Source organism: Staurois parvus, unplaced genomic scaffold, assembly GCF_062004578.1.
Source record: "Staurois parvus isolate SC_StPar_1 unplaced genomic scaffold, SC_StPar_1.0 ptg000165l, whole genome shotgun sequence".
NCBI lineage: Eukaryota > Metazoa > Chordata > Amphibia > Anura > Ranidae > Staurois > Staurois parvus.
In genome coordinates this window covers 17,931,528-17,937,766 of record NW_028317961.1, presented here as the reverse complement: position 1 = coordinate 17,937,766, position 6,239 = coordinate 17,931,528, and the positions used below count along the sequence as shown (strand labels likewise).

The 6,239-nt window shown below is 39.1% G+C and overlaps 1 pseudogene; it reads right to left on the bottom strand.

Moving 5' to 3' along the window:
• Positions 1-1,564: 1,564 nt before the first annotated feature.
• On the bottom strand, positions 1,565-1,940 carry LOC149462933 (galectin-1 pseudogene; annotated as a pseudogene).
• Between the last annotated feature and the right edge of the window lie 4,299 nt (positions 1,941-6,239).

Below are 6,239 nucleotides of genomic sequence, written 5' to 3'. Positions count from 1 at the left end.
AGTTGCTGGTTATCGGCTGTAACAGCGTGAGAAAAGTACTGCCGATAACCGGCAATTGTCAGAGGATGGATCAGCACCAATCATCAGGGCACTGATGATCAGTGCCCAGCAGTGCCACCCACCAGTGCTACCCACAAGTGCTCATCAGTGTCCCCCCCAGCAGTGTCATCCATCAGTGCTGCCCAGCAGTGCCACCCATCAGTGCCCAGCAGTGCCACCTATCAGTGCCGCCTCTCAGTGCCCATCATTGTTGCATATCAGTGCAGCCTCATCAGCGCCACCTCATCAGTGCCAGCTCATTAGTGCTGCCTATCAGGGCTGCCTATCCTTGCCACCTCCTCAGTGCCACCTATCAGTGCAGCCTCATCAACGCACATCAGTGAAGGAGAAAAATGACCTGTTTGCAAAATGTTATAATAGAAACAAAGAACTTTTTTTTTTCAAATTGTTTGCTCTTTTTTTGTTTATAACGCAAAAAATAAAACATCCAGCTGCAATTAAATACCACCTAAAGAAACCTCTATTTGTGTGAAAAAAAATTATAAACATTTCATATGGGTACAGTGTTGCATGATTGTGCAATTGTCATTCAAAGTGCGACAGTGCTGAAAGCTGAAAATGAATTGATTCATGAAAGAATACACTGTAAGATTGAGGCATCAATTCATATTGTGTATTAAAGTAAGTGTCTATATAATTCAAACGTTATAATATTAATGTATTTTTTAATTCAGATTATTTTTATTAAGCAAGAGGTTTGTAGTTTATAATATAAATAGGTCCCAAACAATGGGATTGTAACAAAATTATACACAAACAATAACATTATGGGTCATACCAGTGTTAAAAACACAAGTGCAAGTATGTAAGAGCACTCAACTAGTGTGGTCTGAACACTTTTAAATACAGTTGTTACAGATATGTAGTCAAACAAGTATGGACCATACAATATCATTTGACTATAAACCTTAAAGTCACTAGTATCTTGTTACTAAGAACATTAATTGTCTTCCATGCTTTCCTTCTTTTCAAATTCTACACTATTCAATATTCATAGTAATAAAGAGATTATTCAAATGTTGAGATTTGCATTTTTTTTATACAGTGCAGCTGTGAAAAACAATAAACATGGATAAAATAAATCAGATCTGATCTGTAGTATGTGTATTTATTTACGTATTGTGTGACTTGTGTACAAACAATAGGTATATGAGGCCTAACTTAGTAGCCCATTTCAAATGATTAACAATTTGTTAGGATAACCCCTGTGCTGGTACACCAATTTCCCCACAAAAGGGCAGCATTTACCATCTATTTACACTTATCATGAATGTGTGTCTTTATTGAGCTGATTGAATTTTTATTTGAAATGTGGATGAAATTCATTTTTAGTAAATGAACTGAGCAAAGCAAAATTTATGGCTACATGAGCAGCAGGGATGCAGATTGGAGGGAGCTACAAAACAGAGAAAAGGTGTTTTTTTTTCCTTCATCCATGGCCATTTCACAGAGCGTGTGTGGGGGGGGGGGGTTGGGGCAGACGGCTCCTTTATTGTGGAATGCTTCATTTCACCGTGATGGACTTGAGTAGGAGGTTTCGCATGGCCAAGTATGAGATCTCTTCTATGGGAAAGCAGACTGGAAATGAGAGAGGCTTTCCAGAAAGTATTTGTGTGGTGATCTTGTCTTGCACAAACTGGAAACAACCATGGTGTCTGATCCCTCCTGGAAGGGGAAGAAGCTTTAATTCTGCTCCGCTCCACAGACACCATCCACCATCGAGTTCAAGACGGAAGTAAAAATCGAGGCATAAAGTGTAGCACAAAATTCTTATCATCTTTTCCTAAGTTTATGAAAAACATTGCACAGCCATCTGGAATGAATCCCTCCACTTCCACGCAGTTGCCAGGTTTGAGCCTGAAAACCGTATTATCTGCCATCCTGCTTCTTTATCCGATACACTTGTGTCACACAAAGCAATTAGTATACACGTATTGGGATTTTTTTTTTTCAAAGACATGTAGCAGAAAACATTTTGGCCTAAATTTATGACTAACTTTGTATTCATTGGATATTTTTTATAACCGAAAGTAGAAAATATTGTTTATCTTTTAAAAAAATGTGTTTTTCTTTTTTCATTTATATCACAAAAAATAAAAAAAAATAGTGGTGATAAAATACCACCAAAAGAAAGCTGTATTTGTTTGAAAAAAAGGACATATGCTTGGATACAGCATTGCATGACCACGCAATTACCAGTTAAAATAGCACAGTGCTGAATGGCAAAAAATGGCCCAGTCAGTTAGGGGGAAACCTTCCAGAGATGAAATGGTTAAACCAAACTATGTTCCATTGAAATACCCAATCAGAAAAAACATTTTTTTTATGCATATGTTTGAATACAGTGAACACAGCTTCCCTTTATTCACTAAATCAAATAAACATTCACTTTGCTACATCTGTATTTGTTTTGCAAAGTGAAGATCCTCTAATACTTTATTAAATATAATCCATTAAATCAGTATTTACATTACAGATCAATGCAATATGCTTTTCTTCATCCTGCAATACTTGAAAATTGATATTAAAAGGTTTCACTTAGTTAAAGAGAAAATGTGATTATAGTGCAGGATATCTCATGTTTTGTTTCAGTCTGAAAAGAGTTGCATAATTTATGCTGTCCTTTTAACAAAAGCTTCCCAGTGTTCCCTTTAGCTTAGACTCCATGCAGACATCATTCTTCCAGATCTGTAAACAACTTAATTGTTCTGTAGCAGTTCCTCCTATCTGCCATATTTTCCTACTATATTCATGTTTAAGTATTATTTCTATTAGACAAGATGATCAGAAACAACTGACAAAAGACATTTGAGTGATGGTTATCTTCTATATGCACAAACAATGCAAAGAAGACAGTTTAAAAGCCTTGTTATCCAGGGAGCTAATAAAGTACTATAAATCCACAAGCTTCATTGGCAATTTGAACACAATTACATTTGCAACACTGAAGTTGATTTATTTCACTTATCTTAAAGGAAGAGTTCACCTTTGGCAATGTGTTACATGTTCCACTTGTTTTTAGGGTGGAACATGTAACATGTTCCCAATGCTGCAGTCACTGCCCGATTACCCATGATTCCTTGTACTAGCTGTCACTTTTTAAAATAAAAACAGCAGGGCCTTGCGGGGCTGTCAGCTATGGAGCGCTGTGGAGCATCGTGGTAATTCATTGAATCTTCCTGTCAGTATATCTGCTTGCCCATACATCCCGTATGGGCAAGCAGATATACTGACAGGTCTGCAGGAGCCCTGTATGGTACCAGCGATCTGCTGATCGCTGGTGCAATGCTTTTCAGGTTCCTGCAACCAAAAATAATAAATGCCCATTTTTGTACCTACTTCAAAAAATGGGAGCGCTGTCTCTTAAAATTTCCAAAGTGCAAGTGTGCATATAATATACAGTAACTATATCAAACCATATTAATATAGAGAAATTTGATAATGTGAGCTCAATATATGCAAAAACCTAAATAAATATAATCGCCATCATTTGTTATACGCTTGTGATTGTCTTCTTGTTGTAAGTACATTACCATATTAAAAGCCCTTGGTTTTAACATACTGCACTATGGTTGTCCCTTCTTGTTTTTAACTCCTCTGTGCTGAGCACACTTACACAGGATTGTATCTAGATGGAGTGATGTGTCTGAATATTTGTGGGACAGCAAGGCGCTTCATGATCTCTATGTGGGATCAGTGTCTCTGGTAAGGAGTTCACCTTACATGTGGGTGGTGTGATTTCCTGGCACCCTCTTCCTGCAGCACTGAATGCTCTCCATCTTACACTTTGAAGTGTGTCTTCTTTTCCTTTTGGGATTTTTCATCTTGATTTTGAACTGTTCACCAGGATATTTATTCATCTGTGTATTTGGTTGCTTTATTCATCTTTAACTTTGTTTGCAGTATTGAATACTATATTTTTATTTTTGCTTGTTCATTTAACGTTTGTCCATATGTACATTTGCACATCCGTTACGCATATACACTTTTTTTAAATGTTTTTTTTCTATTTTGAGAGTGGAGTACTGGGTTATGTCACATGCACCTTTTTAAGTTTGCATGTTTTTGACATATGTAGGCATCTAACTTATTATTACCGAACCGGATAGCGTATGTACTCTCCAGCGCCTCAGGATATGCACAGCCAAAAGGGAAGCCAAGGGTACCAGGACAGCGACAACCAAAAGGAAATGTTCCAGGGGTGCAGCCCTCCTCAGACGGGGAAATCAGCCACTGGATAGAGAGAAAACAGGTGGCGCACACACCTAGTGCATTATCCAAGGTTTATTGTATGATGAATGGAAAGTAAAGTAAGAGCCTCGCTGTTGAGGCATCAACAGCGAGACTCTTACTTTTCTTTCCATTCATCATACATCAGCATCAGAGGTTGGTCATCAGCTCTGAGGAAAGGGATTTGTCCCCGAAACGCGTCAGGCATTTGACCGCACTGACAGTGAGAACACCTTGCCCGCCGTTGTGGCCATTGTCATTTTTCTATGCTTTTTAGATGCATGCTTCGTCTGTGAGTATGTTTTTATGATTTAATTCCTACAATAAACCTTGGATAATGCACTAGGTGTGTGCGCCACCTGTTTTCTCTCTATCTAACTTATTATTGTCCTTACACACATTTGTCCCTCTGTACAGATATACACTGTTCTAGGTTTATTTTGTATTTCGAAAGTTGAGTATGGTGTTTTGGCACAAAATTATTTGTGATTTTATCTTTATATTTATTTAGATTATTGCATATATTGAGCTCACATTATCAATTTTGTCTATAATATGATTTGATATAGTTACAGTCATGGCCGAAATTGTTGGCACCCTTGATATTTCTCCAGGAAATCATGTATTTCTCACGAAACGTATTGCATTAACACATGTTTTGCTATACACATGTTTATTCCCTTTGTGTGTATTGGGACAAAACAAAAAAAGGGAGGAAAGAAAGCAAATTCGACATAATGTCACACAAACCTCCAAAAATGGGCTGGACAAAAGTATTGGCACCCTTTCACAACTGCGGATAAATAAGAATGTTACAAGCATGTGATGCTCCTGTAAACTCACCTGGGGCAAGTAACAGGTGTGGGCAATATAGAAATCACACCTGAAAGCAGATAAAAAGGAGAGACGTTCACTTAACCTTTGCATTGTGTGTCTGTCTGTGCCACACTAAGCATGGACAACAGAAAGAGGAGACGAGAACTGTCTGAGGACCTGAGAACCAAAATTGTGGCAAAATATCAACAATCTCAAGGTTACAAGTCCATCTCCAGAGAACTAGATTTGCCTTTGTCCACAGTGCGCAACATTATCAAGAAGTTTGCAACCCATGGCACTGTAGCTAATCTCCCTGGTCGTGGACGGATGAGGAAAATTGATGAAAGATTGCAACGCAGAATAGTCCGGATGGTGGATAAGCAGCCCCAAACATGTTCCAAAGACATTCAAGCTGTCCTGCAGGCTCAGGGAGCATCAGTGTCAGCGCGAACTATCCGTCGACATTTAAATGAAATGAAACGCTATGGCAGGAGACCCAGGAGGACCCCACTGCTGACACAGAGACATAAAAAAGCAAGACTACAGTTTGCCAAAATGTACTTGAGTAAGCCAAAAGCCTTCTGGGAAAACGTCTTGTGGACAGATGAGACCAAGATAGAGCTTTTCGGTAAAGCACATCATTCTACTGTTTACCGAAAACGGAATGAGGCCTACAAAGAACAAAACACAGTACCTACGGTAAAATATGGTGGAGGTTCAATGATGTTTTGGGGTTGTTTTGCTGCCTCTGGCACTGGGTGCCTTGACTGTGTGCAAGGCATCATGAAATCTGAGGATTACCAAAGGATTTTGGGTCGCACTGTAGGGCCCAGTGTCAGAAAGCTGGGTTTGCGTCCAAGATCCTGGGTCTTCCAGCAGGACAATGACCCCAAACATACGTCAAAAAGCACTCAGAAATGGATGGCAAAGAAGCGCTGGAGAGTTCTGAAGTGGCCAGCAATGAGCCCAGATCTAAATCCCATTGAACACCTGTGGAGAGATCTTAAAATTGCTGTTGGGAAAAGGTGTCCTTCCAATAAGAGAGACCTGGAGCTGTTTGCAAAGGAAGAGTGGTCCAAAATTCCGGGTGAGAGGTGTCAGAAGCTTATTGATGGTTATAGGAAGCGACTGAT